The 20,123-nt window shown below is 42.8% G+C and overlaps 1 long non-coding RNA gene across 1 annotated transcript; it reads right to left on the reverse strand.

Moving 5' to 3' along the window:
• Positions 1-842: 842 nt before the first annotated feature.
• LOC147913757 (uncharacterized) lies at positions 843-18,907 on the reverse strand. Its single transcript, XR_015556301.1, has 3 exons — positions 18,643-18,907; positions 3,279-3,371; positions 843-1,989 (listed from the first exon to the last, which is right to left on the reverse strand). It is a non-coding gene; the product is annotated as an uncharacterized LOC147913757 (long non-coding RNA).
• Positions 18,908-20,123: the final 1,216 nt, after the last annotated feature.

Below are 20,123 nucleotides of genomic sequence, written 5' to 3' on the forward strand. Positions count from 1 at the left end.
TATGCAAAAGGACATTTCCCCGAAAGTTACTGGTTATCTCTGGGTATTAGGATTACGTTCATTGACATTATCTTATCTAATCCTCACAACAACCATATGAGTTAGGCCCAATTTCTTCTCTTTTGTTGTTGAGGAAACCAAAGCTTAGATTGGTTTAGAAACTTGTCCAAGATCACACAGCAAGTAAGGGGCAAAGTTGAGCTCAGATTGTTTGACTCTAAAACCTGTATTGTGCTTTTATTAAGGACAATGTAGCCAGTTATCTGTGATGATGAATTTATTCAGTATAAAGAATAGTACTTTATTTGAGATTAGATCCTTCTTGCTTTTTTTGAGACTAAAATAACCATTCTTTAATGAAAAGATGGAGATTTTAAATGGTAAGTGTTTTATTTTTTAATGTCCTGAGGATAATTGAAAGTTGATAACCTGATGTCAGTTCTCCCATTTTATTTTTAATTGCACTGGTCCTGAAATTCAAAAGTTAGGGAGCCATGGATGATTGGGGGAGCAGTTATCTGTGAACCTCATGAAACTACATGTAAAATTATGGTTATATGTAACTATAAGCTTTTTTCTGGAGAGAGGCCCCATAGCTTCCTGGCTGATTCTCAAAATGATTCTGATTTTGAAGAGATTAAGAGCCTCTATTTGATTCCCCCCCCACCCTTTTTGTTATCCAACACACACCTACACCAGGGCATGGAATCCCTTCCCTTCTCCCTTACCATCCTTCATGAATTATCTTCTCTCTCTCCTCCTCTTTTCTTTCTTCTCCTCCCCTCTCTTCCTTTCTCTCTCCGCCCCCTTCTCTCCCCACCCCCCCCTCCTTTATACCTTCAATCTCTTTCTCTCATCTGGTGCCTTCTCATTATCCTACAAATATGCCATGGTCTCCCTAACTCTTAAAAAAATCTTTCCTGTGACCCTACCTCTCCTTAAACTATCATTCATCTCTTCATTCGTTCAACAAGAACATACTGAGTATCTACTATATGTTAGCCACTGGAAACATAACAGTAAACAAGACAGACAAGGTCTCTGTCCTTAGAGAACTTCATTTTTAGAAGAAAGTATGAAAGAAATATCTTAGTTAAGAATACTTTGAGCTGCAAAAATTAGAAACCCCACTAGCAGTGGCTTAAAGTCTTCTCACACGACATGAAGTCCAAAGGTAGGTGGTTGCTAGCACCAGTTGCCATCAAGGATCCGGGCTCTTTCTGTATTTCTGCTCTGGTATCTTTATCACGTTGACATTTGACATCATGCTTGTCGCTCATAGTCACAAGATGGCCACAGCAGCTCCAGAATTCCATTTTCAAAGTAGAAAGAAGAAGGAAACAGTAGAACAACAGTATGTACCTCTTTTGTGAGGAAAGTAAAAGCCTTCTCCAAAACATACCAGAAGACTGACTTCCTTCTGTGTCATTGTCAGGAAGGAGATGAGGAAAATAGGCACCTGACCTTCCTGCATCTACTTGGAAGGAGCAGGAAAGAAGGAAGCTGAGAATGGCTATCGGTTAGCCCAGAAACAGTCATCCAAAACACATAATCAAACGAATAAACACAATAACCTCAAAAAGTAACAAGGGCATAATTCCTCACTCCTTAAGTGTGGGCTGTGTACACTGACTCCTTTCTAAATAGTACAGTATCAAAATGGGGGGAAAAGAGTAATTTTATTGTGGAGAACATGACAAATACTATCTCAGCCAGGTGACCCAAATCAAAACCAACAATCTTACATCAAATCAAATTGTAAATCATAAACTCTTGATATAATGTGATGAATATGGCATTTACCTCTGTGATCTGTCTCCCCATAACCCATCGTCCCAGTATAATTATGACAAAAACATCAGACAAATCTCAATTGAGGAACGTTCTACCTAATATCTGACCTGTACTCCTCAAAACTGTCAAGGTCACCATAAACATGATCATAGCCAAGAGGAGAACAAAATGTGCCGTGGCATCCTGGATGGGATCCTGGAACAGAAAAAGGACATTTGGTTAAAACTAAAGAAATCTGAATAAAGTATGGTTCAGTTAATATAAAATATCAATATTGGTTCATTAATCATGACAAATGTTCCACACTAACGCAAGAGGTTAATAATAGGCGAAATTGGGTGTGGCGGCAGGAGTGTACGAGAACTCTGTGCTATCTTTGGAATTTTTCTGTAAATCTAAAACTGTTCTAAGAAATAAAGTTTCTTTTAAAACAAAGTAATAAAGGCTATGAAGTGAATAAAATAGGGCAATGAGAGAGATAAGGGTGGGGAGGGCTACTTTAGACAAGATGGTCAGAGAAAAATCTCTGAGGAGGTGACATTTATGCCAAGACCCAAATGCTTAAAGAGGCTGGCCATTGAAGAGTTAGGCAAAGGGCATTTTAGGCAGAAGGAATGGCAAATTAAAGTCCTGCAGGAGTTTAAGGGAGAAAGAAGACCTGTGGGGTTGAAACAAAGCAAGCGAAGGGATAAAGGCAGATGATGAGGTTGGGCAGGTAGGCACCACTGATGGAGTCTGGTCTTGTAGGCCATAGCCAGGAATCTCTAACTTCCTCAGGTCAACTTTCAGATTCGACAGTGTACAAACATCAAATAACAATAATAACTGCATTAGTCTCCTATGGCTGCTATAGCAAATTACTACAAATTTAGTGGCTTAAAACAACACAAATTTATTATCTTACAGTTCTGTAGGTCAGAAGTCTGACACGAGTCTCACTGGGCTAAAATCAAAGTGTCAGGGCTATGTTCCTTCTGAAAGGTTTAGAGAAGAATCTGTTGCCTTGCCTTTTCCAGTTCTAGAGGCCACCTGCAGTCCTTGGCTTGTGGCCCCGTCCTCCATCTTCAAAGCCAGTAAATGCAGCACTCCAACCTCTGCAACCATGATCACATCTCCTTCTCTGACTCTGCCTCTCCTGTCTCCCTCTTTTACTTATAAGAACCCCTCTGACGACAAATCAGATAATCCAGGAAAATCTCCCCATCTCAAGATCCTTAACTTAACCACACCTGCAAAGTCCTTTTTGCCATGTCAAGTAGCATTCACAGGTTCTAGGAATTAGGATGGAACATACCTGGGGGACCATTATTCAGCCTATAATAATAATAACAATAACAACAGGACTACTGACATCAGATTGCTGACTATTTCATCAAGTAAAGTTATTTTTAAAAATTACCATATACCAATTACAGTGGAAAGTCATCAACAGGTTTTAAACAGAGGAAAGGCATACTAATGGCCACCACTTGCCTTGGACACACCTTTGTGAGAATGCTGGCCCCTCTGAGAGATGCTGTCCTGCAGATTTCAGCCTCCACTTGCTCCCCAGCCTGGCACCCTTGGGCAGAGCACAACTGTACAACCATAAGCAGTGGCCCTGGATACAAATCTCATTTATGTTTTAAAAGCTTACTTTTAAAAACACTTTATTATAGAAATTTCAAGCAAATACAGAAGTAAAAAATACAATAAACCTGCATGTACCCATCACCCAACTTCAACAATTATCAATACAGATCATCTATGTTCCCACCAACCTCCAACGCTCACTGGATTATTTGAAGCAAATCCCATTTGCTTCAATCATTTTAATCACAAATAAAAATTTTACCCTTGACATTGTGCAGAGGAAGTTTGGAGGAAGTGGTAGTGGGAATGCAGGAGGGTGGGAGGCAGAGTGGAAGTAGCAAACCCCGTAAGGACACTTGGAGTAGAACAGCAGGAGTGGAAAAAAGAGATGTGGATATATTGGGGCTATTTCGTGGAGGCAGAGCCAACAGTGAAGCCAGTGGATTTTACGTAGGCCATGAAGGAAAAAAAGGAGTCAGGGATGACTCTTAGGATATGGCAAAGAATACTGTGTGTTCACCAAATTCTGTCTTTTCTTCTTCCAGAGCACAGAGCAAGACTACATTTCCCAGACTCCCTTGCAGTTAAGTGGAGCCATGTGACTGAGTCCAGGCTGATGGGATTTAGGCAGAAATGGTGTCCACCACTTCCAGGCCTCAAACCTCCCTCACAATCCTCCATGTGCCCTCTCCTCCTTTCTCTGCTGATCAGGTGCAAAGGATCCAGGACTCTGAGGCTCAGGTGTTAGAAGAATGCTTCCCAAACTATTTGTACTGAAAAAAAGTTTTTTTTTAATTTCTAATCCATCATGACCTGATGCTTTTATAAAATACAATAAAAATAAATTACTGGGAAAATTAAATTAAAAACAAAGACAAGATATAAGCCCAATTCTATTTTTTGTTCTTAGATTCAATAAACCTAAAATTATTCTGTCAAATTGCTATAAAAGTTTCTAAACACTCTCCATTCTATACTTATCTCGTCATGAACTGGTAACAAAGAGTTCACAAACCAGCACTGTCCTGTGGACCACATTTTGAGTAGATTATGTTAGAAAATGGCAAAGCCGCTAGGTGGAAGGAGCCTGGGTCCCTGAATAGCTGTGTGGGGCACAGGCTCCCCCTGCCTTTGCACTCCCTCCCCAGCCAACATACATAGGACTGTGACATGAATAAGAAATAAACCTTTGTTGTGTTAAGCCACTGAGACTCTGGAGTTGTTTGTTAGGACAGCTAGCATATCCTAACTAATGCATAGGGTTTTGGTCTGAACAACTTGATAGATGCTAATAACTGAGGTGGGAAAACTAAGGAAAGAACATCTATCTCTCTTCCTCCTTTCAAGCCAAACTGCTTGAAAGTATAATTTACCTTTACTAAATACTGTCTCAACTTATTATTAGTTGGTTTCCACCCTTATCCCTCTACAGAAACTGCCATGCTCAGGGTGACACATATAGAGTACCAACCATGTATCAGTTCAAAAGTCACCTCCTCTGTAAACATTTTGCTGACTCCCTCAGGAAGGGATAATTGTTCTGACATCACTGATTCCATGTCACTAATTTTATATTAAATTGTATTAAACAAGAGCAGGGACCATATGTATAGAATGAATGGATTCTGCACAATGTGACAATCACTTCTGTACGAATCCTATCAACCTCCTCACCACTGAGCTGTGTGGGTCCTTGAGGACAAGCACGGGATTCCCTTTCTTCATACCACCCCCACCACTAACACCTAACCGGGGCTCGTCCTGGATCCACCCTAATGAGTGTTGCTAACAAACTCACCTACTCACCCACTTCCTCATGAAGCACAAGTTTAACACACAGTGACCTCCAGGCAAAGTTCTGTGTTTTTATTTTTTTGTGAGGAAGATGAGCCCTGAGCTAACATCCGATGCCAATCCTCCTCTTTTTTGCTGAGGAAGACTGGCCCTGAGCTAACATCTGTGCCCATCTTCCTCCACTTTATATGGGACGCTGCCACAGCATGGCCTGACAAGCGGTGTGTCGGTGTGCGCCCGGGATCCGAACCTGTGAACCCTGGGCCGCCAAAGCGGAGCGCATGCACTTAACCACTACGCCACTGGGCCGGCCTCGCAAAGTTCTGTTTTAAGTTCTAGTCAGATTCTTTCGAGAACTTCAGCGCCCTTCCTATTGATAGCTCTCAGGGGAAGGATAGCGGAGGAAGTTTTGTTGGTTCTTTCGCTTATGATGTTGTTGTTTTTAAAAAGACACTATCCCAATGAGGAGTTTAAAACAGACCATGTTAACAGACCATTGGCACAGTCAGCAAGCAGACTGAAATTCTTTTCTTTAAAGGTGCATCCTCAAGGCTGCTGTTCATTTATTTATGAGTATTTATTAAGCATCTACTATAGGCTAGCACTGGGTTAGATGCTGAGGATACTGCAAGAAACAAAAGAGATACCATCCCTGCTTGTACTAATTTCCTAGGGCTGTCGTACAAAGTACCACAAACTGCGCAGCTTAAAACTACAGAAATTTATTCTCTTACAGTTCGGGAGAAAAAAGTCTGAAATCAAGGCGTTGGCAGGGCCACGCGTCCTCTGAAACCTGTAGGGGAATCCTTCCCTGCGTCTTCCTAACTTCTAGTGGTATGCCGGCAATCTGGCTTTCCTTGGCTTGCAGCTGCATCACTCCAGTCTCTGCCTCCATCATCACATGGCATTCTCTCTGTGTGTCTCTGTCCTCTGTCTCTGTGTCTCTTCTCTTCTTATAAGGACACCAGTCATATTGGGGAAGGGACCCACCCTACTCCAGTATGACCTCATCTTAACTAATTACGTCAGCAACGACCCTATTTCCAAACAAGGTCACATTCTGAGGTATTAGGGGCAAGAACTTCAACATATCTTTTTTGAGGGGATGCAATTCAACCCATAACACTGCTCTTTTGGAGCTTATCGCTTAGGAAGGAGCCATACAGTAAATGCATCATCACACAGTTAAATATGAAAAGGGCATTTGTGGTAAATGCTCTACTGGTAACAGGAACAGTAAGAAATTATAATAGAAGAAGCTAAGCTAAGGTTGAAGAAGGTGGTCGGGACAAGTTGCTGTGAGGAACGGACACTTAACCTGATGCCTGAAGGATTTTCAGGCCTGGAGCATCCTTGGACTGGAGAATGACAAATAGGGACCCCCAGGCTGAGGAGAAATTTGAGCAGTGGCACATAAAAGACCCTCCACAAAGGGCAGCCAGAGAAAACTGGAGAAGAAATAAAGTCTCTCTTGTGTGACTTCAGTAATCTGAATGGCCCTGACCAGTTGTTAGTAGGAAATTCAGTTACTCCACTGAGTCTGTGAAAGAAGGAAAGTCTGTCTTATCATCAGGTTCTCCTACTATTTAAGCGGTTGTTTTGTTTAGTCTTTTCAAGGACCATGTTGAGTGAGCCAAATTCCATTTACAGTCTTCTCCCTTTGGGATCTGGCTGAGGCTACCGGTGTTGTGTCTGACTAGGCAAATGTGATAGAGTCACTTCCAGTTTGAAACGTTTGAGAAAAACGCGTCACATTTACGAGATTTCTGGATTAGTGGGAATCAATTCGAGTGTACAGTTTCAGTCAGTGCTGCTGGAGTCGTTGTGTGTTTTCAGCGTGACACTGTTTAGGGAGCACACCTCTGAAAGTATGCCTTTATACTTCCCACTCACCCCCAAAACATCTCCCAAACCCAGCTATTCTAAAAGGAACTAAAACTGCCTGAAGCAGTAGACAAAGAATTGAGTGTTAGCTCCTTGGCCAGGTTCGGATTACCTCTGACGGCGACTGGGCCACAGTACGTGGCCTATATTTTCAGAGCTACATGGAGAGCAGGGGCAGGCCGGTTGCCCCTGGAAAGGCTGTGCTGTGGCTGGGTGTGGTGGGAAGTCAACCTCCCTCTTTGGGGACAAAGTGTCGGATAGTAGCATATCACAGCTCAGCCTCCCAATTTCACCCACTGGCCTCCGTTTCCCATATCATCCAAGGTCAGAGAGACTCAAGCCAACAGAGGTGACTCTGCAGCCTCACAGGAAGCTAAAGCTGTGAGAATAAGGATGTGCCGCCCCGTGCAAGTCCCTGAGGAGCCTTCTGTGCACAGGGCCAGGGCTGCTTCCAGGCCAGCATCCAGGTCTGCCACAGAGGGCCAGGTGGTGTTGAAGTTGGCTCAATACCCCTCCTCCATCACATTTTCCAGGAAGGGGTGAGTAGGGATGGGTGGTAGGTGGAGACATTGTCAGCAGTGAACATTGGTGCTTTTGAGTGGGAGCCAAAGCATTGTGTGTTTCAAGGGGTCTGGCAGACTGCCTCCACCGAGGGAGACATACATGACAAGACCGCCACTCCAGCCTATAGCAAATTGGTTTGAACTTTGCAGGGTAGGATGGGCATGAGTGTGAGTTCCATCCTGAAGGCCAAGCCTTCTTTTTCCTCCTTCAATCTTCGAGCAAATGAAGCAAAAGGGCTGAATGGTGGGCTTAATGAAGTGGTAGGATGCTGTTTATTACCAGTCTTGCCAATCATTTCCAGGTGTTAGAAGTCAACAGAGAGCTCTTTTCTTTCTATTATCCAGTACTTGAGTCCAGGTCTTAGCCAAGGCAAGTGGGCATTAATAATGGTTGTCCTTTGTGTCAAAAAGAATAAAATGCCTAGGAATAAATTTAACCACGGGGTGAAAGACCTGTACACTGAACACTATAAGACATTAATGAAAGAAATTGAAGAAGACATAAATAAATGGAAAGATATTCTGTGCTCATGGATTATAAGAATTAATATTGTTAAGATGTCCATACTACCCAAAGCAATCTATAGATTCAATGCAATCTCTATCAAAATTCCAGCGGCATTTTTCACAGAAATAAAAAAATACTAAAATTTGTATGGAACCACAAAGACCCCAAATAGCCAAAGCAATCTTCAGAAAGAAGATCAGAGCTGGAGGCATCACGTTCCCTGATTTCAAACTATATTACAAAGCTATAGTAATCAAAACAATATGGTATTGGCATAAAAACAGACACATAGATCAATGGAACAGAATAGAGAGCCCAGAACTAAACCCATGCATATATGGTCAAATAATTTATGACAAATGAGCCAAGAACATACAATGGACAAAGGGCAGTCTCTTTAATAAATGGTGCTGGGAAAACTGGACAGTTACACGCAAAAGAATGAAACTGGACCACTATCTTACATCATACACAAATATTAACTCAAAGTGGATTAAAGACTTGAATGTAAGACCTGAAATCATAAAACTCCTAGAAGAAAACATAGGCAGTAAGCTCCTTGACATCAGTCTTGACCATGATTTTTTGGATTTGACACCAAAAGCAAAGGCAACAAGAGCAAAAAAAAGAGGGACTACATGAAACTAAAAAGCTTCTGCACAGCAAAAGAAACTGTCAACAAAACGAAAAGGCAACCTACTGAATGGAGAAAATATTTGCAAATCAGATATCTGATAAGGGGTTAATATCCAAAATATATAAATACATATCACGAAATATATATTTTGCAAAAAAACAAATAATCTAATTTAAAAAAGGACAGAGGATCTGAATAGACATTTTTCCAAACACAAACACATGGCCAACAGGTACATGAAAAGATGCTCAACATCACTAATCATCAGGGAAATGCAAATCAAAATCACAATGAGATATCATCTCACATCTGTTAGAATGGCTATTATCAAAAAGACAGGAAATAACAACTGCTGGTGAGGATGTGGAGAAAAGGGAACCCTTGTGCACTGTTGGTGGGAATGTAAATTGGTGCAACCACTACGGAAAAGAGTATGAAGTTTCCTCAAAAAATAACAAATAGAACTACCAGACGATCCAGTAATTTCACTTCTGGGTATATATCCGAAGAAAATGAAAACACTATCTTGAAAAGATATATACACCCCCATGTTCATTGAAGTATTAATTACAATAGCCAAGACATGGAAACAACCTAAGTGTCCATCAGTGCACGAATGGATAAAGAAAATGTGGTCTATACACACAATGGAATATTATTCAGCCATAAAAAAGAATTAAATCTTGCCATTTGCGACAACATCAATAGAACCTGAGGACATCATGTTAAATGAAATAAGTCAGGCAGAGAAAGACAAATACCATATAATCTCTCTTATATGTGGAATCTAAAACAAACAAACAAAAAAACGAGCTCATAGATACAGAGAACAGACTGGTTGGTGCTGGTGGGGAGAGGGGGAGAAGGGGGCAAAACGGGTGAAAGGGGTCAAAATGTACGAATTTCCAGTTATAAAGTAAGTCAGTCATGGGGATGTAATGTACAGCATGGTGACTATAGCTAATAAGGCTGCATTGCATATTTGAATGTTGCTAAGAGAGTAAATCTTAAAAATTCTCATCACAAAAAAATTCGTAATTATGTGTGGTGACAGATGTTAACTAGACTTATGGTAGCGATCGTTTCCCAATATATACAAATATTGAGTCACTATGTTGTACACTTGAAATTAATATGATGTTATATGTCAATTACACTTCAATTAAAAAAAAGAAATTAAAAAAATAAGAATGGTTGTCCAGCTTTCAGCCAGGGGAGCATAACCAGGCTGTGTGAGTTCCTAACTATTTATAAAAGTCCTTTCCACTGTGGTTAGACTTCTTCCTCACATAACCCTCATGGGCCTAAGAATAACCCAGGAGAACAAAAGCAGGAGGAGAATGTCAAAATCCAGAATGGCCAATTTCTAGCAACTGTCTGGGAAGTTTTCTACCAGAAATGGGTTCTGCCAGCAGACAGCTCTCCTGAAGGAGCCAGGTTGCAGAGTGTGTTGAGTTTGGCCCCTCTCACACTCTACCTGATCACAGCTTGTTTCCATTTGGAAGGTTCGATGCTGCAGGCTGTTTCTCACGTGGTGTGGTGTAAATCGTGGGGGCTACTGCTGCCAACAGCAGGGTGTCACAAACAAAACCAAGCCCAGGGCCATTTGTTACAAATTAGAGGCTTGTGATATCTAAAGCTGCACAATCATTTGGGAGACTGAGTATTCGCAGGGAGAAGGCTGATGGGGCCCCAGAGGAGACCATCCATTCTCTGAACTCACAACCTGGGCATAGTCTGTAATCCTATCAGCCAGAATTTCAGAGATTCCCTTATAGGGTTGCCAGACTTAGCAAACAAGAATACAGGACGTCCCATTAAATTGAAATTTTGAATAAACAATACTTGTTTTTAGTATAATTATGCCCCAAATACTGCCTGGGATATACTTATGCTTAAAAAGTATTTGTTCCTTATCCAAAAAGCAAATTTAACGAGGCACCCTGTATTTTCTCTGACAACTCTAACCCAGGTACAGGATGCCTCTGGAAGCTTCTACTGAAAGCAGAAGTGAAGGAAACTCTCCTTCAATGCTGGCTTCTTTATTTGGTAATTAGCCTTTAAACTCTTCTAGGGGCTGTTTGTCAGACTGAGCAGTGTTTGCTTATGGGATGAAGGATTTAAGGCAGAGCACCTGAATGGCCAGTTGTCACCAACCCAGCCAAAGGGACTCTTCACAAAAAAGAAACATTGTTGTCCGTCTATAAAAATTATACCTTCAGGTACCTGTATCTCAAGGCAAGCTGATGCCTTAGTGATGAAACGCCCACCCCAGCCCAGTCCTGTCTACCACTGGGTTATGTCTGCCCAGTAGGCAGCTGGGCGGGGTCTCTCTTCTTTCATTGCCCTCTTAGTCTCTGTATGGGAGCTGCGTGGAGGGCAAACCCCACTCACTTCCCCTGGGGATCTCCGCATCCCTCCATTTACAGCATTTCCCTGAACCTGTTTACCTGAGAATCGGGGCCAATATTTAGTGGGAAAAACAATTTTTTTTAATTCAATTTCAATTGAATTCAAAAATTCAATAAAATTTTCTTATTGAAGTGAAATTCACATAACATAAAATTAACCATTTTAAAGTGTACGATTGGGTGGCAATTCGTACATTCACAATATTGTGCAAGTGTCACCTCTATTCAGTTCCAAAACGTTTTCGTCACCCCAAGGGAGAACCCCATACCCATTAAGCAGTCAGTCCCCAGCAACTTATTTTTGGTCTCTTCAAAAACAAAGCGCTCTCCCCACGAGGCTGCAGCGAGGGGAATGACAGAAATGGAGGAGCCGCTCTTAGGGGGAGCCCGCGGTCAGGGCTGCTTTACAAGCCCAAGTGCATGCCTCTTCTTGGTTTGTAAAATGGAAGGTTTCACAATAAAGGGCCCCGGGAAGACAGGTGTGCGAATGAAATGAGTCTGGTTGACAGAAGAGGGTGCGCTGCAGGGCAGGGCTCACCAGGGAGAATTGGCGGAAGCTGCCAGGCTGTGAACAATGGAAGGGAGTCCTGGGGCATGAAAGGGCGTCTTGTGAAGGGGGTAAACCCGCTCACAGATCACATTCTTGGGGAGTAGGGTAAGGGACGGGGCGCCAGAAAGGTGCCCAATTGGGCTTGAGCTTTCGGGTTCAGAGGGAGCGGATGAATCACTTTGGGGAGGGGCCGGGCCTCCGGCCCCTTTGAGGTTCCCTGATTTACAGGAGTTAGTTCCTTCTCAAAGGAACCCTTGACTCTGTCCTCTCTATAGGAGCCACCCTCCTTGTTGTGTATAAAATCTGGTGGGACTGCATTTTTGGAGACAACGGCCTCTGCCTGCAGTGACTTGCAACAGTTTTACTATCCAGCCTGTTCCAGCTTCCTCTAATCTTTTGATGCCAACAGGAGTCCCCAGATCACCGCAAAACCAGAAGCTTCCCAGCTTTGAACAGAGTCACAAGGGTTGTCCCCTTTGTTCAAGATTTGGGGGTCACATGTTGAGCTAATGCCTCCTTTTTGTAAAGGATGCAAGAAAGAGAACCAACCAAGAGGAAGATCTTCCTGGGACAGTTTGAGCTGCCAGGGTGGCGCAGGGTTTAACAGTCGTCCCCTTAACAAGTTTGTTTTGAGCGTGTGTTTGTACAAGGGACTGACTAGAAGAATGCAAGTGGTAAGCGCTGACCTTTAGGTATCCGTTCTCGTGCCAGGCACCGTTCTAAGCGCCTCGCTTACATTAACTCATTGAAGTACAACAGTCCTGTGATTATTTATGGGGAAACGAGCGTGCCTCAGGGTGGAGGTTGTCCAGTGTCCAGGCCTTATCCACCACCCCAACCATCAAGAATAGTTCAACCTCCCCCCTCCACTCTCCCCCATGTGCACAGGATGCAAAGAAGCTGTGGTAAGGACAGGGGAGAAGTGGAGGAACACAAATACGTCTACCCCGCTGTGCAGAAAGCACACCCCATGAATGTCTTTACCCTCCGTACATCTCTCCATTGCTCCCACGGTCCATAGAGTTGAAACAGCTGACTACTCTGTCCAGCCTATGGACACTTTGCTCAGGTATCAGAGAAGGAACGATATTCAAATGGATGCCCTGAATAAACATGTGCTCTTTGGGCATCAGGCAAAAATGTTTAAAGGTGAAAAACCCTGGTACCGGTCACAAGTTTCATGTTTTCCATGAACAGAACTGGGAGAATCTCCTTGGCCCAGCCTGGAAGTAATCATTTATCCTGGGTTTGGGGGATGAAGGATCCTGCCAATGTAATTCTATTCTTTTCTAATAAAGATAATTTGTTAAATGTATAACTTAATACAATTTATTTTACACCCTTATACAATTTCTTTCATACTAACAAACCTATAAGTTAGGAAAAAGTATTGTGTCCTGCAGTGGGGATCAGAAAATATAGTTACTGTGTTTTTCCTTACACTGTACTTAATTAAGTAGAACTGTGATCTCTTTAAACTACATTCCATCTGAAATTAGGTCTCACTTTTAAGTGTATTCTTGAACGCCACATGCTCTCACCGTGTTTCCTATCTTGGATCAGGTTGTAGATGGTGTGTGTGTGTCAATGTGTAACTGAAGTCTTTCAAGGAAGGGTTCAAGAGTCACGTGCAAATTAGCTTCTCTCCCAAGGCGAACACTTAGAATCACAGTGCCTAGAAGAAGTGGGATAATGAGGGGGTTGCTGGTTGTGATACGGCCTCCCTGGGACGCTTCAGGAAGGGTGAGGACACTAATTGGCTGGTCTGGCAAACAACTCGAGATGAGTCCAAGAGGAGGAGCTAGCTGCTGGCAGGAAGTAAATGGTAATGCACCTTCGCGCTGGCCCCTCAGCGGTGGGAGCACAGATGGTGAAAAGCAGAACCCTTCGGGAGAGAGCAAAGGCGCTCCTGTAAATCATCTGCCAAGAGGGGAACAAAGGATTTGCCATTGCCTCCGGGGAACAGCCTTCGCTCTCATTTCAAGATCCTCTAGGAGTTTGCCAGCATCGCAAATCTGTTAGTATGAGCTTAGCGGCTTCAGGGAGTGTCCAGGCAGTGTGACTAGGGAACGGCTGTGAGTGAGGCTTTGGTGGCAGCAAAGTAGACGGAAATAATTGATTTAAGATATTGGACGCGGGCACCCTCTAATCTGGGATGACCTCATGCAAGTCTTGCACTAGGGAACGCTAGGGGGCACCACTGACATGCAAATAGCATTCCCTAGACCCCCTGCAGCTCACAGCCCACACAATTCTCCATGGCAATCCTGCTCCTGACTTCTTAGAAGCTGGGCCTCCCGCTCAACTTCTTTCTACCAGCTCAGTGCGGCTCTTCTGTCTCCAAGTGAGAAGCATTACAGGTGCAGCTACTGGCTGCACCCTCATTTCCGCAAGGGATAGGTAGTGTATGTTTTCCCAACATTCTCACCTCAGGTACAAAACCTCACAGATTCAGATTAACTTGGTGGGGGTAAGAAATAGGGAGAAAGGCAACATAAGTTAGTAAAAAAAAGTCTGAGCATACTTATAATGACATGTAATCTCTTTATGCTCGAGTACATAGAGGGAAGCAGTTAGGATAGGGCTATAATTTTAAAAAAAACTCCTAAATGGCTTAAATGATATGGAAAATTTACTATCTTGCTAAACAAGGAGTCCTGAGGTAGGGCAGAAACAAAGTTAGTTAATTCAGTGGTTCAACAATGTCAAGAAAGATTCAGGTTTTTTACAACCATCCCATGTCATTCTTATTTAGCAGGTCAGCCTTGACTCTCTGGCCACCTGACCTCATGGTCATAAGATGGCAGCTGTGGTTCCAGATATTCCACACAAATCCCACAACATCCTTTGAACAAACAGTCCTTTCCTATGTATGTGTGTGTGTGTTTTATTAGGGAGGAAAACCTTGGTCAAAAGCACTCCATATTAGAATATAAGTTAAGCCGCTAAAACAAAAAGACTCAACATTATGATGGTTCATACAAGAAAGAAGCTTGTTTTCCTCTCATGTACCAGTCCCAGTGTAAATAAGTCTTTTTATCTTGTTGCTCTGCCATTCCCTGGAGTCATGCTCTTGCTTCAAGTTGGATCACCAATACCACCTCCCAGTCCGCAGAAAGTGGAAAAGAGACAAAGTGAAGAACAGCCATCTCCTTATTCAAAACATGATCTGGGGCTGGCGGCGCAAGCGGTTAAGTGCACGCGCTCCGCTGGGGTGGCCTGGGGTTCACCAGTTTGGATCTGGGGCGCTCACCAACACACTGCTTGGCAAGCCATGCTGTGGTGGCATCCCATATAAAGTGGAGGAAGATGGGCATGGATGTTAGCCCAGGGCCAGTCTTCCTCAGCAAAAAGAGGAGGATTGGCAGATGTTAGCTCAGGGCCGATCATCCTCACAAAAAATAAAAAACAAAAAAACCATGATCTGGAAACTAGACTCATCACTTTTTCTCACATCTCATTGGTCAAAACTTAGTCACATGGCCACGCCTTGCAGCAAGGGAGGCTGGGAAGTGTAGTCTGTAGCTGGGCACATGCCTAGCCAACACTGGAGGAGTACTACCACTGAAAAGAAAGGGGAAATGAACAGGAGGAGGTAATTAACCTTCTCTGCCACACATCCGTAGTAGATTTCTGCTTATCTCACTGGCCAGAATTACTTCACATGATCAGGCCTAAACCACTCACTGCATGAGAAACGGGACCACCATCACTGGCTTAAACCCAGGGTTCCTCAATCTCAGCACCACTCACATTTTGGGCAGGATAATTTTTTGTTGTGGGGGACTATCCTGTGCATTTTAGGATATTTAGCAGCATCCCTGAGCTCTACCCACTAGATGTCAGTAGCACAACCCTCCTCCCTGTTATGACAACCAAAATTGTCTCCAGACACTGAAATCACATTTACTTGAGAATCACTGGCTTCCAGGATTTTACCCTGCAGCAGGAAGAGGATGCCTCTTCCTTGAGTCATATTTGAACAAGATGAACACAAAATCAGAGCTATTCTAGCAGGAGGGATGCAGGAAACAGCAACCAACAGTGTCTGCTATTGTTGATAATAGAACAAATGTCAAACAACATGTTACCAAGTGGAGGTCCCATCATATCATCTTTAATTAAATAAATTTGTTTATTTATTCAACATACATGTCTTAAGAGCATACCTGGTGCCAAAGTGTTCCAGGTATTGTAGGCTCTGGAAATACAGTGGTAACAAAGCAAGGTACAAAATCCTGCCTTTATGGACCTTGCATTTTAGCACATGGCTCCCTATTGGTGAAGAATCAGCTGTGGAGACAGTATAGGGTGGTAGTGACCCACAGGCATTGGAATTAACACTCCTGCACCCAAATTCTGGTTCTGCCACTTATTATGTACGTGACCCTGGGCAAGTTACTTTCAACCCTCTGAGTTTCATTTTTCTTATCTATTAAGTGTAGATAATAATACTATCCACCTCTTAGGATTATTTTGAGGATTAAATGAGATACACTCCTTAGCCAAGCACCAAACGCATAATTGTCTCTAAATAAGTGTTAGCTGTGTTATAGCAAAAGAGCACTGGACTGAGAGTCAGAAGTTTTTCACTCAACAAACATTTGTTGAGCATATACTATGTGCCGAGCTCAGTTCCAGATACTGGGCATTCTGGAGAGTCAGATAACTAAGACATACACTCTGTCCTTAAAGGGCCTCCCAAGTTGAATATCTGATGGGGTGGCGCTGGGGTGGGAGTGGAGGTGAGAAGATGAATATAACCTGGGTGTAAGTCTTGGTTTAAGTCTACAGTTTTCAGCATTTGGATGGATGTCTGGCTCATAGTCAGTGCTCAATAAAATGTTTGTTGAATGAATGTCTCTATATAGTGAGAACAAAAATTCTGACTCACAAAAATGTTTTATAAACTACAAAATTCTGAATGTCAGTGGAGTCGGGAACATTGATAATTATTTATCATTATCAAAATAATTGATTTATATGTAAGTTGAAACTATCAAAGCTTTTTCAAGTGCTTGGAAGCCATTCGACTTCTTAAATAGATTGAAATCTTGTTTACATTATTTTCCTAGTAAATCCTTTCCTCCATGGACTGGAAAAGCAAACTTTAAACCAACTCCTATCCAAATGATGGCAAACATGGGTAGGATCCAAATGAATGGGATTTCACTACATAATTTATCGGGGTTTTAAATTTTTTAAACGTTATGTTAAATTCATTGACTTCATCTATAAAAAGAGACCAAATTTGCTTAGAACTTGTTTTGGCTGAAGAAGTGGAAACAGAGTAATAACAAATGACAACCTAACAAATTCTAAAAATTATTGGTGACAAAATTGAGTCTGTTCTTCCAATTTGCTTGTAATTATTCTGACTTTTCTTATTTTTTTCTAGAGAATCAAGCTGTTTCCACTTAGATTACTTCTAAATCTTCAAATGTCGCTGTATTTAATATAAATCAGGGGGCAACTGGAAAGTTTGAGAAAAAACAGAGGCCCAAATGAACGTCACGCTGGACAGAAGGGCTGCAGGGACTGTTATCACATGGCTCCTTTCTCTAAAATGTTTAATTTAAATCTGGAAAAGTGAAAAGGTAAAGGGTTTGTTGAATGCCTGAGGGAAGAGGTGGAAAAAGCAAAAGTAAGCTTTACAGAGAACTAAAGTTGGCAGGAAATTGCCAGATGAGATTTGGCTCGGAAATATAAATTTATTCACCGAGAAGGAAACTATGAAAAGATCAAAGTACCCATTCCCCCTCGTACACCCTTCCAGTTGATTCTGGGTATGACTTGTGAGATTAGGGTAACCACTACTATATTAAAACTAGCGGAACTTTTCATGTTCCCCTTGCTACTTTGCCTGAAATACGGGTCACTGCCCCAAGGTGTGTGGTGGTGCTCAGCTTACAGCTCTTGCCAATTAGACAGGCTTTTGCACACGTGAATAACTGCATTTCTTTTTATATCCTGTGATTCACATAAATATTTTTTTTCCATTAAAAAGGTCTGTTGAAATAAGCGTACATCATAATCACTAAAGCATTTTTACGTATTCAAAACGAAGTAGAAGGTGGAACAAGAGTGAAAGACACAAAGAAGGGGGTCTAATAAGTTCCTTCCTCCTTGAGTCAACTGTTAATATCATCTGGTTTGGCCTCAGAGGTTGAGTAAGGAATTCATTGTGAATCTTTCCTTAGGGACAAAAAGTCTTTTATAAAGAATTCTTCACCATCGGAGTTTACTGGACATGACAGACACTTTTGGGGGATCTGCCACTCACAGCCCAGGCTTGGCAGCTACGGCTTCTGTTGGGTGGCCTCCTCCTGACTCCAGCTCTCACTGGTCTCCAGTGACACCATTCCTTCCCCGTCCCCTTCAGGCCTCAGGATGGTACTGGCATCCTGTTATTGTTAATCCCTTGGTGCACCCTCATCCCTCTTTTGTGCTCTTAACCCTGCCCGTACCACCATAAAACATAGTCTATTAAGCTTTCGTCACTTAAACCCTATACATGTGCCACTTGCCTCCCAAAGGGACCCTGACAACCACACTCCCTGTAGTATTTCCTATTGCTATTCTAACAAATTACCACTCTTTTGGGTTCCTGGACCCAATTTCAATGTGCGTGTGGTGGGGGGAGGTGGAGGTTCCCCCACACTATCAGGCAATTCTCTGGACACCAGCTGCGTGTCCTACAATGCAACTCAATTCTGACACTATCTACCCAGAGATAGCATCAGATCCCACAGGTTAAGGGTTCAGTCTTACAAGGGTGACCTCCCACCTTCAGATGCCAGTCGCAAGCCCAGGTTATAACCTGTGCTTCTGATCGACCACCTACAAATTGGAGGTTCCCATGACCCCCTGCTTGGGTTTGATTAATTTGCTAGAGTGGCTCACAGAACTGAGAGAAACATTTTACTTACCAGGTCACTGGTTTATTATAAAAGGACATAACTCGGGAACAGCCACGTGGAAGAGATGCATAGGGCGAGGGAAGGGGAGGGGCACAGAGCTTCCACGCCCTCCCCAGGCGCACCGCTCAGCACCTTCACGGCTTCGCTAACCTGCAAGTTCTCCGAACCCCGTCCTTTTGGGTTTTTATGGAGGCTTCATTACACAGGCATGATTGAGTAGATCGTTGACCACTGGTGACTGAACTCCGTCTCCAGCCCCTCTCCCCTTCCTGGAGATGGGAGGTGGGGATAGGACTGAAAGTTCCAACCCTCTACTTACGTGGTTGCTCCCCTGGCAACCAGCTCCCATCCTTAGATGGTTCCCAAAAGTATCTCATTAACATAACAAAAGACACCTCTACCACTCTCATCACTTAGGAAATTAAAGGGTTTTGGGAGCTGTAAACTAGGAACCACGGAGGAAGACTAAATATATATGAGAAACATATTTTGGTCATCTGCATGACCACATGTATGTTTTTCTTATAAATCACAATATCACAACCACAAAGTTGGTGGTATTTATTATCTTATAGTTCTGGAGGTCAGAAGTCCAAAATGGGTTTGACTTGGCTAAAATCAAGCTGTCAGCAGGGCTTCATTCCTCTGGAGGCTCTAGGGGAGATTCCATTTCCTTGCCTTTTCCAGCTTCTAGATACTGCCCACATTCCTTGGTTCATGGCCCCTGCCTCCCTCTTCAAAGACAGCAGTGTACAGTGGTCCCCCCTTATCCGCGGGGGATATGTTCCAAGACCCCCAGTGGATGCCTACAACTTTGGATAGTCCTGAACTCTATATATACTATGTTTCTTCCTATACATACATACCTATGATAAAGTTTAATTTATTACTTAGGCACAGTAAGAGATTAACAACAATAACTTCTTTGGCATATCTGAATTGCTAGCATCACTACACACATGCTTTGGGGCCATTATTAAGTAAAATCAGTGTTACTTGAACACAAGCACGTGATACCACAGACAGCCAATCTGGTAACCGAGACGGCTAAGTGACTATGGGGTGGATATCATACACTGTGTGGGCAAGCTGGAGAAAGGGATGACGTCCCAGGCGGGACTGAGCAGGACGGCGTGAGATTTCATCATGCCACTGAGAATGGTGTGCCTTTTAAAACATACGAATTGTTTATTTCTGAAATTTTCCAAATGGAAAATATTTTTGGACCACAGGTAACTGAAACGGTGAAAAGTGAAACCGCAGATAATGAGGGACTACTGTAGCATCCTCAATTCTCTCCTCTGACCTCTGCTTCTGCTGTCATATTGCCTTCTCTGATTCTCTCTTGCCTCCCTCTTTCCCTTATAAGACCCCCCTGAGATTAGATTGGGTCTACCCAAATAATCCAGGATAATCACTCCATCTTAAGATCCTTAATCTGCAAAGTCCCTCGTGTCCTGTAAAGTAGCATATTCACAGTTCCAGAGATT

This window comes from Ceratotherium simum, chromosome 25 (assembly GCF_057802395.1).
Source record: "Ceratotherium simum simum isolate JZ-2026a chromosome 25, ASM5780239v1, whole genome shotgun sequence".
In the NCBI taxonomy this organism is placed as follows: Eukaryota; Metazoa; Chordata; class Mammalia; order Perissodactyla; family Rhinocerotidae; genus Ceratotherium; species Ceratotherium simum.